Here is a 20,169-nt window from a genome sequence, read left to right on the forward strand (position 1 = left end):
CTTGTAGTTGGCCTTTCAGAGGGATGACATGGATTTACCATGGTGTACTGGTAGTCTGGAAAAGGTGCCCTCTAAGCAACATAGTACTGCAATGATGTAATATTAATCTCCAACTCAGTTTGTGGAGGTTATCTCTGGAGCTAATCAAGTTATCGACAACAACTCATCTTTTTGGATCCCATCAACTAATATAATTGATGAGATCTAACAAAGCCAACACCTCATCAATAGAAATTACAAATTTTCCTGGGAGGGTCACAGGCAAAATTGTTTACTAATCTCGCCTATCGATTTCTATATACAACTTGTACATGGCCTCTGTGGCCTCTCACAGGTGCTAGCGAAATCGTGCACGGGTTGGATTAATCCATGATGTATCGCTAAATGCTTGTAAATGATTAAGAGAGGTTAAAAGTACTCAGGGGTTGATATTTCACATTTGCATAAACAAGCCCATACTCTGAAAGAATACTCAATATTTATTACAAGTACACTACAATGAAGTCGTACCAATTTTAGAGATTTTAATTCATATTGATTCATTTACAACAATTATTGAAGATAAATCTCATCTTGGTTGCAACTTTTCATTCTTCTCCAAGGGCTTCACTCTGAAGTTACAAAAGGAAAAAGTATTTAGATTCTTCTGAATAGCGCATCATTTATAATGCCATCTAATAGGAGTTAGAAAAGGGAAAAAAATGCCTAGATTCTAGCAAATAGCACATCACTTAAAGTATATACATGGAAAACATTTCCTAGCCTTTTGATTACTGCTTGTTATTTTGAATGCCCTTTAGTTCAAAAAGATATCATCCATGCTAAAAATGGTGGCCATCTTTTGCACGCAATGAACAATTTCATCTGTAGTGCAAATAAGGGAGCTCTCTTCCTTATTAGATCCCCAACATCCTGTCCCCAAGTGTTGTTAGTTAAAACCCAGATATGCTTAAATCTCGCTGCAAAAAGAATTTGTTGATTCAGCTCCTCGAGGATTGAATTTGAAGACTTCAATAACCTCCAACTATCATTTCGCTCTTCATAGATCAATCATGAATATTTCCCCTCCATTAGAAAAGCTGCATTTGAATTTTACTCCAATTGGTAGGAGATATTGGTTTGATTTTCACTTTTTGGACCGTGAGTATTATTATTGATTTTTGGAGTTAACAGGTTAACTTCTTCCCAATGGCAAAGCCTTTTCCATAAAAAGGAATACCCTGCCCTTTAAACTTCATCTCTGATTCTCCACAGCATGCTGGACAAATCATGCTGCAATGATCTGCTTAAAATTATTTTGTGACCATGGATTAGTTCCAGCTTTTTATGTTATAGCGGGTGCAACCCATTTCGTGCAAGGAAAGAATGCACCTGCTTGTTGACTTCAATCCAACTACATCTAGCCATTGGTTTAATCCCCCTATCTTTCATGGTTTTTCTCAGCTTTTCAATACCATCCCATCGGCCCACTGAAGCATAGATATTTGAGAGCACAACATAAGTTGCTGCATTTTTCCAATCCAACTCAAAAAGGTGTTCTGCAGCGTATTCTCCTAACTCTGTATTGTTATGTATGATACAGGCACCAAGCAAACACCCCCAGACTGTAGCATCAGGGGTTATTGGCATTTTGCTTATCAAGTCTTTAACCTCTTCCAGGTGCCCAGCACGGCCAACAAGGTCAGCCATGCAGCCATAGTGTTCTATCACAGGTGTGATCTGGTAACATTGACTCATAGAATTAAAGTACTTTCGGCCCTCATCCACTAGGCCTGCATGACAGCATGCCGACAACACATTGACGAAGGTAACACTGTCCGGTTTCATACCAGATTGTTGCATTTCTTGAAATAGTTTCAAGGCCTCCTTGCCACATCCATGCATTGCATATCCTGCAATCATTGAATTCCATAAAACCACATCTTTTCCATGTATTTTGTCGAAAACTTCATTTGCCTTGTCTATGCTTCCACATTTTGCATACATGTCCAGAAGCGCGTTACACAAAAATACATTGCACTGAAAACCACTTCTAATTATTTCTTCGCACTATGTCCCTCGGTTTTGTGCATATGACTGATAATTCGAGTTGTATTCAAATATATTTGCATCCACATTCAAATATATTCAGTATTATATATTTTGTATTCTGCTTACATATTTTTTTTGTTTGTTATTTTTAGAGTAAATTTATTTATATTTTATCTATTTTACAAATCAGAAAATTATAGTTTTATGATATAAATTTACAAAAAAGACACTAAATTCATTTTAGGATTAAAACATACAATTTAAATAAAAGCCCATCACTGTCTCATGAAAAAAATCATATCGCCAAATTACAAAGGGAAAAAAAAAAAAAAAACAAAATGTTTCTGCGTCCATCTTCTATCTATCAAAACATCAATTGCCTACCAATGTGGAAAGGTCAAACACACAATTCATGTTTTTACTCAGACAAACCCTGACATCTTGTAGATGAGGGTTGGTGTGGGCCTATTAAGCAACGAAAAGACTGTCCCACAAAGTGAAAGTTCCACCAAATGTATTGTAATGATGTACTCAATGACAATGAACATCTTATCTTTTTGGGTTTCCTGTGAACTAATGTACTTGATGATGTTCAATGAATCCAGCCACTCAAATCAATAGAAATTACAAGTATATCAAGGTAAAATCGTTTATTAATCTCACCTATCGGGTAAGAAAAAAGCAGCATTTTATCTATACTATACTTTGTCAACCTCATGAAATAGAGCCCTAATCTAAACGCTCACTGAGACGTTTAAGTTTCTTTCGGATAATCTAAACGCTCACTGAGACGTATCAGTTTCTTCGGATTATCGATTTACAGTTTTTGATACCTTACTTGATTTGAAATATCTGGCATCGCGATAATTTTAGAGATCCCCGAATCCCCATGGGGTAGTTAGCAGTTGCACAAAATTTCAAATGTTCTGGGATGGAGTCAGTGTTTCGGATTTCTAGAAAATTGAAACAAAAATTCACAGGAAATGCGGGGCGTTTGAACTAAACTTAGGGTAGACCCTGAAATAGACCGAATAGTAAAGTCTGCACTGTAACCAAGGGATGGATTGGTGAGAGCTTACTGGCCACAAGTTAGGGGTCCAACAGCGGATTATGGGAATTTGATTGATTCATTTCGGCAAAAAACCATGAAAAGATTGGACTACTGAAACGAATATACCCCATCGCCTTTAGAAGAAAGCATTCATAAAGCCGTAGAGGCAATGTAGGTTTCAAAGTTCTTTCAGAAGGCCCACATCACCTCCACCAAGAATTCCTTTTCAATGACAAACCATAGATGGTGTCCAATAGATGTTAGGAATTTTCCCCACACAAGGTGCTTTTAAAGGTACAAACATCAGTCGCCCTGTTCATTCAAGTCGGATTCATGTCTGCTTCTCAGTGCCAAATAAATAAACTGATCAGTGCTTGAGCAGTGGAAATGGGCTTTCCATGTTCCTTTACTACTAATATTTGCTGTCGAGTGAGTTGTAGTTTCTTTCTATCTTTGAAGGTGCATTTTAGCTAATATAGACCCTGTTTACCTAAAAGATTGGGTTTCAAATGGATTTTATAAAGTGACTACACAAATATGAATCAGTCTATACAAAACTTGCTTCAGTGGATCCTAAATTTGTTTAACTTCAGCCTAATGCACTACCCATTTCTGGATATCCATCCCCAGTTAACTTAATATCATGCCCATCTTTCTATATCCATCCTTGGCATAGTCAAATAATCTAATTGATGTCTCAATCAAAGTTTTATGTTTAATCAGTCTATAAAATATAATTATCAGGTTTCTGGCAGTCTACCAATTTATAAAGTTCCATACTTGGTCCCATTCATACCCAACTCTGAATTTCCATCCCTAGTCTGTAATATGACTATCTCAGAATGCAAGCATATACCCATCTATGATTTCCATTCTTAATCAGGGTTGGATACCTATGTATGAATATCTATCTTTTGCCTAATACCATTCCCATCTGTGAGTATCCATCCTTGGCTTAATTGAATTCCTATCCATGGCCTAGTGCCCCACCCATCTGTTGCCAATTGTCATAATAGCATGGGTGGATGCTACAGATGGATTTATAAGCTTCTGTTTTCTGTGATTATTTTCTGTGATTTGCATATGGTATTTTTATCAGTGATTCTACATTGGCATTGTTCTGCTGGCCCGGTCTCACTATTTGTGAAGGTGGTGTGCTGGAATCTGAAGTTAGGGTGGAATATTGCAGACATGTATGTTAGTTTCCTTCATATCTAAATGGAAAACTTTTTCTTGCAGTTCTCTCTGTGTACGAGGCCTTCCTTTTATTGAGGCCCAAACCTGGGCTCTGATATATGCGAAGTACAAATTTAGGCAGTTCACTATTATTTTACTGTAATTTCTGCTCCTGGTTTCAAGAATTATAGGATGAAGAGGACATGGTGGCAAGGATGAGTTTGTTGATAGGCTCGATGACTTTTTAGTACGCAAATGGACTAATTACAAATGCATGGTTGATGATTAATGAAGTGTCAAGAAGTGAGTTAAATAGTGTAAAACTCTACAAATTCTTTTTAAATCTAGTAAGAACTTTGTTGGAATTTATAGTTCCATTTGATTGATGGGAATTTTAATTACAGAGCATTGTTTTTAGGAGTTTAGATTTATTTTAAGATGAAAATGATATTTGAAAGAAAAAAAAGTAGATCAAGGCAGAAATTTATCTCACTGCAAAACATAAACAGAATAGAGGAGCAGTACAAAACTAAGCTAAAGTCATCATCAAGGAATTCTATTAAGCATTTATCAAGATGGTGCCTATATTTCTTGAGAGGTTGGTGCCTCATCTTGATTGGTGCCAAAAAATCATTTTAGGAGGTTGGTGCTTCTTTTGGTTGGTGCCAGAAAATCTTTGTGTGCTTCATGTCAGAATTATATGGCTTCTACATAAGTGCAATCAAAGAGATCCCAGTCTCTTTATGCTATCCAATTTCACTGCCCCTGCTTCCATAGATTTTCATTAATCTAAGTTGGCTCCGAGAACATATCATGTTTTAACTTATTGCACTAATTAAGTATTTAAAGTTCTATATCACATGGCATGCCAGGAGCACATCCAAACTCCTTAACTCTCTCTGCATTCCACAGTTGCTACTCTTAAGATCTTTTACAAAATCAAGTGTGGATTCTGCCTGAGGAAGGACATTACCTTGATCACAGAAGACAATATTAGGTTTCTTTTTTTCCAAAATCAAGTGTGGATTCACCAACAGGACATTGGTTCGCTGGTGAGGTTGACAGAACATTAGACCATCTCCCATTGTTTCATTCTAAATGTGGTCCACCCCACCATAATGACACGTCAAAATGTGCTGAAGAAGGGTGCAAGCTGCAGAAGAATTTGGTGGAATCATTACTCCTCAAACCTGCCCCCCAAGCGAAACTGAATGTGCTTTGCGGTGCAACTAGGAAGCTTAGTGCATGTTAACATGTGGGTTTTACCTGACAGGGAATTCCACAGTTGCAGGGTCAGTCTAATCTTTGATGACAGATTTACTGTCCTTCTGCAGAAGGACAGAAGTCATACCAACCAACTGTTGAGCAAAAGATACCAACAATCAAAATTAGCATTTTCCAAAACTTTTAACGCCACTTATAACACAATTTCGGGTTATTTCTAATGGACCATTAGTGAGTTAAGCCATCCGCCAGGGTTCCGTTCTGGTTGTGCCCTGCCCCATTCAAATGGCACGTCAAAAAGGAAGGATGGGGACATGTCAAAAAGGATGGGGTTACGTTCGTGCAAAATAGAAACCTAACAGGCCTGTGTCGTAAGCCAAAGAAAGTCTGTATTATGCAGTTCAACCATCGACACCAGAGCATATTTTCCGAAGCCAGGGAGCGATTGTTTTCGCTGATCAGAATAAAATGAAAGGAATTGTTTATTCCATCACTTGTAATCTTCAGCACACAATTTAACAGTTTTCCAAGTGCAGTAAAATACAGTAATATTACTAAACTTCGCCACAAAGGGATTTTCAATGCGTGATATAAAGAGTAAAACCCGAGTTCCAGCCTCTCTAACAAAACCTGGAATAGAAACCAGTACCTCAATAACACTCAAGGTTTCTCCTAACATCTGCAGTATTTACAAAAGAATGTGCAATGCAAACAAACCCGTCGGTGATTCAGGATAATTATAATAACTCCAACCCCAGTTATCATAATATGGTCGAAATCGATAAGGAAAATAAAAGGGGAAAACATATGAAATTCATGACACCAGTAGTAACACATAAATTACTGGAATTCGAACGCGCGATCTTCCGCCGCCTGCACGACGTACTGTCTGTGTCTTCACACCCTACCAACAACAAGATTGACAGCAAAACCAGAGGTCGAGTCCAGGCAGAGCCCTAGTTGGCAGTGCGAGCCAAGCACATATCAGCTGCGAAGCTGGCGGTGCGTCCGTCCCGCTTCCGCTTTCTCATTAACCGTTCAGTTTCGCTTCCTCATTAACCGTTCAGTTGAACAGTTTTGGATCAACGATCACAGTTCATTCAATCGTCTAACACCACAAATCGACGGTCAGCAATAGAACACGGTGGCGACTAGGGCAATTCATTTCAAATGGGAACGCCTTACGGTGTAATAATAAGTATGAGACCAATTTAATTTTTAAAATGTCCTATTAAATAATTATTATATTTATGTCTTTTGTTAATGCCTAATTCTTAATACTTACTATTTTTATGATCTCTCATTTTTTTGTATGTACTTACTAACTTGTAAATCATAAAACCCAAATCAATTATGGCACCTTATCACTAACTTATACTAATCCCCAATATAATCTTAGATCCTTATAAATTCTAATCTTTATGACTATGAGTACATGAAAGCTAACACGTAGTCTATAACTTCTAACTTATAGACACGTAACCTTCACCAATTTAACATATGACCTGTGTTATTTCATAACATGATAACATTCAGTATATATCAATCATAGCTATTATCACTTCTTAGTCATTATGGACTATATAACCCTTAATCTCGATGGCATTTAAGAGCCATAATCCTCCATACATATAAAACTCATTAATCTCTATGATATTTAAGAACCATAATATTTAATACTTATATAATTGCTTAATCTCAATGACCTTTAAGAATCATAATCTTCAATACTTATAAAATCCTAGTCTATATATCCCATAACACCTGCAATTGCTCAAACTCCTATATCTTTATTCACATATAACACTTAAACTGTTAAATATATCTAACCCTTAACCACTATAACATCACTATTTAAACTTTAAACTTTGTAACCACTTCCATAAATCACTATCTCTTATAACCACTATTATCTCTAACATTCAGTATAACATTTTTCTATTGAACATGTTGACCCTTAACAGTTGTAGTACCTTTCTTGATAACACTATAAACTATATCAACCTATAACTCCTATTACTTTGGGAGGAAAAATCGTTTATCTGAATGTGATGGTAGTCCCGAGCCCTTTAGATTACAATTTACTTCTTGGGCACAACTATGTTTATGACATGGAAGCTATTGTTTCAACACTCTTTCAAGTGACTTGTTTTTCGCATGAAGGAAAAATTGTCACCGTTGACCAGCTTTCATTTCACGGTACAAATATGGCTTTCAGTCAACCATCTTCCCTAAGTGGTACTTTTGTACCAATGGTATCATCCCTACCATGGGTTAGTTATGTGGCAACCCATTCCATGCCTACATCAATGGATGATCAATTCTGTGATGTTGTACATTATGTACTGGGGGCATTGGAACCAAATCTCTCTAACAATCCCTTCCAGAGCATTGTTCTCCCATCTGATGAGAACCTCTTGGAAGTCATGACCTCTTATGGGTCGTGAACAAAGGGTATGAGTATAGTTCCTAGTATTGTGTCAACCTCTTTAAAAAATGAAACAAGGAATACAGAGCATAATTCCTTGTCTTGTGTCAAGCTCGTTAAAAAATGAAACAAGGAATCAGAGCATAGTTCCTTGTCTTCTATCAAGCTCATTAAAAAATGAAACAAGGAATCAGAGCATAATTCCTTGTCTTGTGTCAAGCTCGTTAAAAAATGAAACAAGGAATCTGAGCAGAGTTCCTTGTCTTGTGTCAAGCTCATTAAAAAATGAAACAAGCTCCCCAAGAGAAAAGTTCCAAGTCGAGTCTTTGATTAGATCTCATAAAATCCCAGTCAAGTCTTTCACTTGATCTTGTAAATGAACCTTCATTCCATTCACCTGATAGCCACAAGTAGCCTACTTAGGTGAATGTAATGAAGTTTGGGGGGCATGCACCTCGTGGTAAAGTTAAGTTTCCCTGTAAGTTAGGCGAATGGGGAACTTTTCCATCTAGACAAGACTGCACCTCGTGGTAAAGTTAAGTTTCCTTGTAGGTTATGTGAAGGGAATCACCCCATTCGACTTTGTCCTGCACAATTGTGGGGAACTGGTTGTCCTCAAGAAACTCCCAAGCTACCAGCACTATGGACAGTAGAAGCCATGCATATTGGAAGGTATTCCCCTATTCATGTGCCTCACGGAAATTCTCCAGGAACTCCTTGCACAAGTACTCTGACCAATTAAATTGGACGCCCTCTGCACACTACGTGATAAGTGCTATCACTAGCATGGAAACCTCATCTGTGCAACACTTCTGCATAACTTTGCCAGCCAATATCTGGGTCGCAACTTTGACTACCTTGTTGTTGATACTAGAGATCGCGTACCCTTTCTTCTTCTTCTCTAGCTTGAATTTTGCCTTCATGGCCTCCGCGATGGCCAAGTCGGTGCTCTTACTCTTCGAAATATCCGCTGGGTCCTCCCCCTTGCAAGAGAGTCAGGTAATTCTATAAATCAGGTGGTCCATGATGGGGATGGGCTCCTCCAGCTACAAACATCCATCATGCATAAGACAGAGTAGCTGCCTGATGACAAAGATAGTTACTAGGGAGCGATGGTAATGCGTTACCTAGAGAAAGTTCAACAACCTCGCTTTCTCTACCCCGCGTAACCACTTGTGCGGCTCCAACTCTATAACTACCACCGCAGTGTATTTCTTTGGCTTCATGAGCTGCGTGGTTTCCAAGTGTGGGAAATTTTCATGGTCCGCGAGATCCCAGTCTTCAAACTTTAGACTCATCACCCATCTCAAGTGCACCCCTTCAAAAATGATATCATCAGGTAGCAGTGGAGTCTACAGAGAGCTCTTGCTCTCATCTAGGTCCTTGGGCACCTTTGCCTTTCCCTTCCATGGAGGAACATACGCGAGCAATCTGGTCGGAGGGTTTGCACCCTCGGTTTCTTCCTCCATTTCTCCATCCTCCTCCTCTTCCACCAGGATTTCCTCAAGGTCTTCCTCCTCATCGGTTTCCACATTAACCGCTTTCCCATTTTCTTCCATGGTCAGTTTAGTTCTTAGCGGGTTTCGAGGGGACATGTGCACCGGAATCATAGGCTACTTATCCTTCTTGGGCCTCAGCGTGCACAACGATTTAGGGATTTTCGTGACTATCCCAATGCTTTTAGGGGCATCTCCTACTGTTATGGCCTATGCGGTCACTTTCGCGGTCATTTCGCCTATATCCATGGCTTCCTCTGGTGTGATCATACTGCTACTCCACAAATCTCTCAACAGCTTAGGTAAGTGCTCAAACAACGCCTTTAACTTCAACAAATCAAATGGATCTAGGTTCATAGATCTCTGGGTGCACAGTAGCTCAATTCTCAAATGGCCAAGTGTTTCTTGTTGGGCAGCCCTTTGCAATTTATAACGCCTTTTGAATTTGAATTCGACTGTTTTCCCCAAATCTGGTTCATTAATGCTCCCTTGGCGGTAGATTTTCCAAAATCTAGCCCATAATGCCTGCCCTAAATTCCTGTCACCCGCTCCATTTGATCTCAAACCAAGCATCACATTGTGAATAGTAACTATAACAGTCACTTTCCAGCCAACTTGCGCAGCCACACTTGTGTTGTCATGGACCTTGTGACACGTCGTTCCTGCGTGCATTCCCGTCATCGCGCAGCTCTCTGGGCAGGGTAGTTTATAGTCCTGCGCCTCCTTTCAACTGTCAGGAGTGCTAAGACTGTGCTTCCCTCAACTAGTCAGGTGGTCGAGCCACCTGTATACGGCTTCAATCAACCATCAATCACTTTTTCTGGGAAAATTCTACCTTTTAACTTTACTATCTGCATCGTGCACTTTACCATCTGCATTGTACCACCATCGATGATCCCTCTAGTAATATACGTTCCAGTCCACGACATCAAACTGATCAACTCTTGGCGGTAGTCCCCAAATTTGTCAACATAATCGTGCACATCCTATTTTATCACCACAGTTTTCATATCAAGAAAGTCCTTATTTATTCCTTCTTCAAGCTTCTTGACTTCTTCTTCCATCATGGTGCTTTTTTCCCTTAACCAAACTCTTTCCTTCATGAGTTCTTAAAGCCTAAGATCACCCTGTTGGATCTCTTCATCAAGTCCCAAGCGTTCTTCTTTGTCCAACTACGCGATCCCTTCTTCCAAGGCTCCGCAATCCGTCATATCCACGGACGCTGCTATGCACAGACTAGGCATAATATACTCCATTGTTATTACAGTGTTTGCTCCTTAAGCCAGCCTAGAAGGCGTCTTTCCTGTTAGTTTCTTGCACGTTGTCCTATAAGCCCACAAAATTGTTGGTACGCATAGGTCCCAATCACTTTGTTGCTCATTATATACCTTGTTTAGTGTTTTGCACACTTCGTTAAATGCTTCTGCGTGAGTAACCTTCTGCACACTCAGTATTTCCACACTTTGTCATTCCAACTTGAGGGACCGTTCATACAATTTCCCCCCCAGCACATGCTTATTGACTATGTTCCCCAACGCGAAGTCCATGTGCATCCATGCAGGTTATTTACCATATGCTTGTACCCACCTGGATAGATACGTGCGCGGACCATCCCATCCATTGTATTTATCTATTAATCGCATCTTAAGCTTCCAAAAATGCATGCGCATCATTCTCCTACATTCACATTAGTCCTCAATGCTTCCTTGGTGCGTACCCAACCACCTCGCGGGCATAGCGCGCAATACCCACTTCAAAGCCTAGAAACGTTTCTTTTCCACCACCTCCCTTTCAAATCTATCCTAGAAAGAATCTACCTCACCTAATCCATCATAAGTAGGGAGATCTCTCACTTCTGTCGATACACATCGCAGTGATCTTGTCATCATATTACAATTCAGCATGGTTACCTCATGTAATCGGTTCTACCATTTCTCTATCTCCTCATCCGAATCCGATGTACGGGAGCTTTCGCGCTTCGATGAGATCCATCCATTCGCGGTGGGGTTTACCCAATCTTTCTCTCGCGCAGTTATTTTGTAGATGTTATCCAAATCATCATCACTTTCATAGTCGCGCGCCGGCTTTGTATAGCATGATCCATCAGTAGGGTCCAAAGGTATAACTATGCTCCGAGACTTGTTCTCAAAAATCATCTTGCGCTTCTTCAGATTAATCACCCCGTTCATGTTAGTGGCCCAATCGATTCCTAAGAGCGCGGGGTAGGAATTTTTGTCATTAACAATCTCTATTACTTTGAATTCTGCTAGCGTGCTCGCTCCTCTAATATCCATGGTGATTCCCTGCAATATCCCCATAGGTATTACTTGTTGCTGGTTCACCATTCGCAGCTGGATAGGAGACCATTGCAGCATAGGCCTTCCCATGCACTCCCATGTCTGCTTCGACAGAACGTTCGCATCCGATCCTAAATCCAAAATTACCTGGTCCATCTCATATTCTCCAATCTATGCGGTTAACCTCATTTCTCTTCCCGTCCTCATCACATGCTTTCCTATCTTCTAGACTACGCGCAGTTCTTCTGGCGTAGTCCCAGCGTGCATTCCTGTCATCGCGCAGCTCTCGAGCAGGGTAGTATATAGTCCCGCGCCTCCTTTCAACTGCCAGGAGTGCTAAGACTATTCTTCCCATGGCTATTCAAGTGGTTGGGCCACCTGTATACGGCTCCAATCAACCATCAATCACTTTTTTTGGGAAAATTCTGCCTTTTGACTTTAGTATCTGCATCGTGCACTTTACCATCTGCATTGCACCACCATCGGTGATCCCTCTAGTAATATACACTCCAATCCAAGGCATCAAGCTGATCAACTCTTGACGGTAGTCCCCAAATTTGTCAAGTAATCATGCACATCCTATTTTATCACCACAGTTTTCTTATCAAGAAAGTCCTTCTTTATTCCTGCTTCAAGCTTCTTGACTTCTTCTTCTGTCATGGCTCTTTTCACCCTTAATCGAACTCTTTCCTTCATGAGTTCTTAGAGCCTAAGATCACCCTATTGGATCTCTTCATTAGGTCCCAAGTGTTCTTCCTTGTCCAGCTGTGCGATCCCTTCCTCCAAGGCTCTGCGAACTGTCATATCCACGGGCGCTGCCATGCACGGACTAGGCATAATATATTCCATCAGTATTACATCATTTGCTCCATAAGCCAGCCTAGAAGGCATCTGTCCCATAAGTTTCTTTCACGTTGTCCTACAAGCCCACAAAATTGTTGGTACACGCAAGTCCTAATCACTTCACTGCGCATTATATACCTAGTTTAGTGCTTCGCACACTTCGTTAAATGCTTCTGCGTGGGTAACTTTCTACACACTCATTATTTCCACATTCTGTCGTTCCAAGTTGAGGGACCATTTACGAAATTACCCCCCCAACACATGCTTATTGACCATGTTCCCCAACGCGAAGTCCATGTGCATCCGCGCAAGTTATTTACCATATGCCTATACTAAACTAGACAAACGTGTGCCTAGACCATCCCATCCATTGTATTTATCTGTTAGTCGCATCTTAGGCTTCCCAAAATGCATGTGCATCATTCTCCTACATTCGCATCAGTCCTCAATTATTCCTTGGTGCGTACCCCACCACCTTGCGGGCGCAGCATGTAGTACCCACTTCAAAGCCTAGAAATGTTGCTCTTTCAGCACCTCCCTTTCAAATTTGTCCAAGAGAGCATATACCTCAACTAATCCATCATAAGTAGGGATATCTCTCACTTTTGTCGATATGCAGCGCAATGATCTTGTCATCATATTACAGTTCAACATGGTTACCTCGTGTAACCAATTCTGCCATCGCTCTATCTCCTCATCTGAATCTGATGTACAGGAGCTTTAGCGCTCCCATGAGATCTGTCCATCCACGGTGGGGTTTACCCAATATTTCTCTCGCATGGTTATTTTGTAGATGCAATCCAAATCATTGTCACTTTCATAGTCATGCACTAGCTCTGTATAGCATGATCCCTCAGCAGGGTCCAAAGGTATAACTACGCACCAAGACTTCTTCTCAAAAATCATCTTGCGCTTCTTCAGATTCATCACCCCATTCATGTCAGTGGCCTAATCGATTCCTAAGAGCACGGGGTAGGGATTTTTGTCATCAATAGTCTCTATTACTTTAAATTCTGTTAGCGTGCTCACTCCTCCAATATCCACAGTGATTCCCTTCAACCTCTCCATAGGTATTATATTTTGCTGGTTCAACATTCGTAGCTATATAGGAGACCAATGTAGCATAGGCCTTCCCATGCACTCCCATGTCTGCTTCGGCAGAACGTTCATATCTAATACTAAATAAAAAATTACCTAGTCCATCTCATATTCTCCAATCTATGTGGTTAACCTCATTTCTCTTCCTATCCTCGTCGTATGCTTTCCAATCTTCCAGACTACACACAGTTCTCCTGGCGCGGTCCCAGCACATTTTTTAATGATTTCCGATAATCCTTTTACAGCCTTACTGTCATGCAGTAGCTTCATGCAAGTTCCTAGTAACATCAGAAGCATAGATGGGTCCATTTCCAGCTCTAGTATATCCTTGCTTCCTAAATTGGAGGCATCAGCGAAGATCTTCTTAGCTTCCATGAAGATTTCCTTAGCACGCTCCAAATCAAACTCTGCTTCTTTCGTCGGAGCCTTGCGAACCTAAGTACTATCTTCGAGTTGTTTGCCTTTATCATCTCCCATTGTAATTCCACTTTAGAGCACAATATTCACATTTGGATCTTCCTCGCGTGGCTCATACCTCATCATCTGCAGATTCTGAGTCAGGGGAGGTGGTAGCACTCCCTTGTCGTGTACCCTAGCTATCAACGTAGGACAATCCTCCGTCTCATGATCAAACAAGGTATAATACAGACATTTTGGACGCGTTGGATTCATATAAGCATAGGCATAATTTCCTGGCCCTCCACAATTGTAGCATATAAGTTGTCCACGACCTGTTCTAGGTCCTCCTCCAACTCGGCCTTGCCCGTACCCCTGAAATCTGGTTCGCGCCACTCTTGCATTCTGGTCAAGGGGTCACGAGTTAGCCTAAACACTGTAGGTGGGAGTTCTATCCATCATCAGCTCATAACTTCTATAAGTGCACTCATCGTGTCCAACCAATCTACAAAAATTACAGAACAATTGTTGTGAATTCTATGTGTACTTCTGTTATGAAACCAGCTCAAGAAAAGATTGAAAAGATAGATCAACACCTTAGAATTCAGCCTCTTCGAGGGGGAAACCTCCTTTACATTACATAAATGAACAATTCTTGGATGATTCAAATGACAAAACCTCCTTTCTATATATAGGAGTCTAAGGAGTCACAATATAATCTAGCCGACCTAACAATAATAATATAAAGCCACAAAAATAACAATAGAGGGATTCTATGGGGCACAGTAATAACAATATGGGGGCAATAGGGGCACAACAATATTAATAAGGGGTATAACTACAACAGTAATGGGGTAATCACTAGTATTATAGGGACCCAACATGCCCCTCTCCTTCAAAAAAGTGTTGTCCTCAACGCTTGAGTAGTTCTGGATACTTCTGCATAAAATTTTCATCCTCCCATGTGGAATCTTCAGCGGATAAGTTCTTCCACTTGATAAGATACTCTGAAATTGATCAATTTCGTAGCTATTGAGTTCTTGTTTCTGTGACTGCTTCCGGTTCCAATATAATTTTTCCTTACTCGTCAAGTTCTGGAAATATTGTTTGAACTGGGAGCTTGTCACCTATAACCTTCTTTAAACATGAAACATGGAAAACTGGGTGCAATCGAGAAGCTGCAGGAAGCTCCAATTTGTATGCCATAGTACCAATCTTTTGCAACACCTTGTATGGACCATAATACTTTGGTGATAATTTATTATACTTCTTAGCTTGCTTAAGGGACATTTGCTTATATGGTTTGTAGCCGTAGGAATACCCAATCACCTTCATCAAAACTTCTTTCACTGCGATGTTGATCTTCCTGTTGTTTCATTCTATTCTGTGCCAACACGAGGTTATCCTTTAAGAGTTGGAGGACTTGTTGTTGATGTTCAATGTGATGTTCCACTGCCTGAACCTTAGAATTTTCTCTTAAATATGATGTGATGGATGGTGGTTGATACCCATAAAGTGCCATAAATGGGATCATTTTTGTTGCTGTATGGAAGGAAGTGTTATACCACCATTCAGCCAGAGGCAACCATTTGACCCATTGTGTCTGTTTATTAGATACAAAGCAACGAAGATATCCTTCCAAACATTTGTTTACCATCTCAGTTTTCCCATCAGATTGAGGATGATAAGATGAGCCATGAGCTAACTAAGTACCAAGACAAGAAAATAATTCTGTCCAAAAATTTCCAGTGAAAATGGGATCTCTGTCACTTACAATAATCTTTGGGTTTCCATGTAGCTTTTGAATTGTTTCCATAAATGCAGTAGAAACTGTACTAGCTTTAAATGGATGTGATAATGCAAAAAAGTGTGCATACTTGGTAAGTCTGTCAACTACCACCATGATGACACTCTTTCCCTCAGACTTGGGTAAACCTGTGATAAAATCCATTGAAACCTCCTCCCAATGTTGGCTTGGAATGGATAAAGGTTGTAATAGACCCGGTGTCTTAATTGTTTCAACTTTATTTTGTTGGCAAACCAAACATTCCGCCACAAACTTTTGAATATCTGATTTAAGGCCTTCCCAAAAAAATTCCTTCTTAACCCTGTGGTAAGTTTTTAGAAATCCTGAGTGCCCTCCTAAGGGAGAAGTGTGCAATTCCATAAGAATCTTTTGTTTTAGCTAGGAATTCTTATAGAGGTATAAGTGATCTTTGTACCATAATGAATCATTTTGCCAGCTAAATGTATCAGACGTACTAGAATCTTGTTGTAACTTTCGAATAAGTGCCCACACTTCTTCGTCATTCTTCAATTCCTCCCTTGCTTCATTTATCCAATCTGGTTGGATAATAGAAATGGCGCACAACAATGCTTCCACATCCTCATCCTTTCTTGAGAGTGCATCTGCCACCACATTTTGCTTCCCTTTTTTGTAGATGATTTCAAAGTCATAACCCAACATCTTTGTGACCCTTTTTTCTCTTCAGAGGATAATCTTTGTTCTAAAAAGTATTTAAGGCTATCATGATCCATTTTTACCTTGAAGTGTCTTCCCATTAGGTAGGGTCGCCATTTCTTAAGTGCATGGAGTATTGCCAACATTTCCTTCTCATAAATAGCTTTGCTTAAAAACTTTCCCTTGATTGGATGACTTTCAAAAGCAATGGGTCTTTCATCTTGCATTAGAACAGCACCGATTCCATTTCCTGAAGCATCACATTCCACAATAAAGGTTTTTGTGAAGTCTAGTGTAGCTAAGACCGGTTCTTGGCACATTGCCTCTTTAAGATGTTCAAAGGCCTTTGTTGCTTCCGGAGTCCATGGAAATGCATCTTTCTTCAATAATGTTGTTAGAGGTGCTGCTATTCTCCCATAATTCTTAACAAACTTGCGATAATACCCTGTCAACCCGAGAAATCCTCGTAGATGCTTTATGGATGTTGGGATTTTCAATTCCTTAATGGCTTTAATTTTGCTAGGGTCTACCTTAACTCCTTCATGAGATACAATATGACCCAGATATTCCACCTCCTAGACTCCAAAGAAACATTTGGATCTTTTTGCATATAATTGTTTCTCCTCCAATAGTTGTAGCACCTTGTCAACATGTTCAACATGATCCTTCCAAGACTTGCTATAGATTAGTATATCATCAAAAAATACTAACACAAATTTTCTAAGGAATGGTTTGAAAATTGAATTCATCAAACCTTGAAATGTTGAAGGTGCATTGGTAAGGCCAAAAGGCATGACCAAAAATTCATAATGACCCTCATGAGTTCTAAATGCTGTTTTCGGAATGTCTTCAGTCTTCATTCTGATTTGATGATATCTTGAATGAAGATCCAACTTGGTGAAGTAAATTGATCCATGCAATTCATCCAGTAATTCATCAATGACAGGAATGGGGAACTTATCTTTAATAGTGAGCTTGTTGAGATCCCTATAATCCGGACACATGCACAATGATCCATTCTTCTTGTGCACCAATACTACTGGAGCAGAGAAAGAACTTTGACTCGGTTGAATTATACCATCCTCTAGCATTTCTACAACCATACGTTCAATTTCACTCTTTTGGACATAGGGATATCTGTACGGCCTGATGTTTGGAGGAACACTTCCTGGAATTAGATGAATAGAATGATCATGATCACGCATAGGTGGGAGACCTTTGGGAGTCTCAAATACCTTCGAATGATTGTCCAGGACCTTTTGGAGATCTGGAGAAATAGATGATTCCGATGAAACATAATTGTGCAATTACACCTCTTTGCTCCTTTTTTAGAAGCTTTGTCATACCATTAGAGCTTATTATCTTTCCTGGTTTCCCTGCAATACCCCTTAATTCAACTTCCTTTCCTTCCGTAGAAAATTTGATGAAAAGTTCTTGAAAATTAAAAGCTATTGTACCCAAGGATTGTAGCCATTGGACTCCTAGTAAAACATCAGCACCTCCCATTGGAATGGAAAGCATTGGGCTAGTCAATACATATTCTCCCATGGATAGCTTGATATTATGGCACTTTCCAGAGAAATTTATTGTTCCTCCATTTGCAATCATCACTTGACACTCTGGTGCTGGATATAGGAAGAAATTCAATTCTTTTGCTACCTTACAATGAATAAAATTGTGGGTGCTTCCTGAATCAATCAACACTATTACCTTTTTCTTTTTGATTTGTCCTTCTATCTTGATGGTTTGAGGAGTGGTAATTCCCGCCAATGCATTACAAGATATGGTCGGATTTATTTTTTCTTCATCTAGGCTTTGTTCCTGGAGTATATCCTCTTCTTTTGACCTTTCTTGCTCCTTTTCTTCTTCCTCTTAACAATCTATGTAGAATAATTTCTTCTCAGTACACTTATGACCTTTAGTGTATTTGCTATCACAACTATAACAAATCCCTTTTGCTCTTTTTTCTTCCAATTGTTGTGGTGTCAACCTTATAGGTTGTGGAAGACTAGGGGCAACAACACTTCCGTCTTTATAGTTGTGAGTGGTATGCTTCCTGGTTGCCATAATTTTGCTTTCCATTTTTCTTGCTAACCTGAATGCCTTCTCTAATGAATCAGGTTCCCAAAGGCGAACTTCATGTTGGATATTATCCTTTAAAGACCCTATGAACACATCAATCCTATGCTCCTCTGGAATATCTTTTACCCTTATGTTCAATTTTCGGAACTCCTCAATGTGCTCCATTATTGAACCATTTTGTTTGAGACTTATCAATTGGCTAAAAAAAGTGTTGCTTTTTGTATCCTCATAATGTGCTATCAATTCTTTCGTAAAAATTGCCCAAGTGATAAATTGTTTACGAGAGCAAAGCCATTGATATCATACAAACTGATTTGGTTCCAAATATAAAGTTGCCATACGTACCTTTTGTGTGATTTACACATTATTGAGATCGAAGAATTTCTCCATCTGTAATATCCATGTTGCAGGATCCTTGCCATCAAAATTCCTCATATCGATTTTTGGAATATGGTGGGTCTTCGATCCAACATTAGAGTCTATGGAATCATGATTAACATTCCTTTTGTTCTCATCATTAGTTTCCTTTACTAACCTTTCACCATTAGTGACCCTTTCTTGTAGCAACTTCTTCAATTCTTCCATGTCTGTCTTCAAATCTATCTTCAAATTGTCCATCTTAGCTTCTACGCCTTTCTTTAAACAATCCATCTTAGCTTCTACGCCTTTCTTTAAACCATCCATCTTAGCTTCTACATCTTTCTTTAAACCATCCATCTTAGATTCTTTTCCATCTTAGATTCTGTTCCTTTTTGTGCAAGTGACACTTGTTGCACTTGGTCTCGTAATTTTGCTATATCATGTTGCATTTCTTCCTCTTCTTCATAAGTCATGTTAGAGATTTTAGGTTTCTTACTAGGTGTTTGCATTTTCTTTCCTTGGGGCATCAATTACCGATAATAATTCTTTACTATGCCCTTTGAATTCCTTCAAACCGAGCTTACGCAAAAATTTAAAAAAAAAAACTACACACCTTTTTTCACTTTGTAGAAGCCTGATATTGAATATGATGTATCTCTGTAATTTCGAATCATCCAGTTCTGAAATTATGACCTGTAGTAGCCTTCTGTGTCCTCTTTACAATGCCACTAGTCTAATCCAAATTGGATTCTCCAAGAAAGAGTTATGCACAATCTCCTGCAGTGACCTGATTATAGACTAGTTCAGTAGAGCGAACTTGTATGAAGTGCCACGTGTCACTTTTCGACCTTTGACTCTGAAAAATATATACAAGAAAACTATAGTCCGTCCTATTTTTGTAACTTCTTACGAAATTTCAATCCGATGCTCAGAAAGAAAGTTATGACGATTTTCCCCAGGTCACCTGTTTGGAATGTAATTCAGGAGTCTGCAAAAAGACCAACTTCCTCAGATCATATCTCCGCAAATATAGTGTGAAAGGCTATGAAATTTGGACCCGAGGTTCAACGTGATTCTTCTCAAATGGATTTTTTTTGCAACTTCTGAAATGTCACAGAAAAAAGTTATAGCGAAAATGCCATGATGACCTGTTTGGAGCAGCGAAACCCTAGAATCCAAAGCTCTGATACCAAATGTTATGAAACTAGCTCAAGAAAAGATAGAAA

General features: G+C 39.5%; 1 pseudogene; it reads right to left on the reverse strand.

Annotated features, from left to right (window-relative positions):
* Nucleotides 1-1,329: 1,329 nt before the first annotated feature.
* Nucleotides 1,330-1,986, reverse strand: LOC149237928 (pentatricopeptide repeat-containing protein At4g02750 pseudogene; annotated as a pseudogene).
* Between the last annotated feature and the right edge of the window lie 18,183 nt (nt 1,987-20,169).

This window comes from Pinus tabuliformis, chromosome 8 (assembly GCF_031772625.1).
Source record: "Pinus tabuliformis cultivar Carrire ecotype Pingquan chromosome 8, CPIR1, whole genome shotgun sequence".
NCBI classification, from domain to species: Eukaryota; Viridiplantae; Streptophyta; class Pinopsida; order Pinales; family Pinaceae; genus Pinus; species Pinus tabuliformis.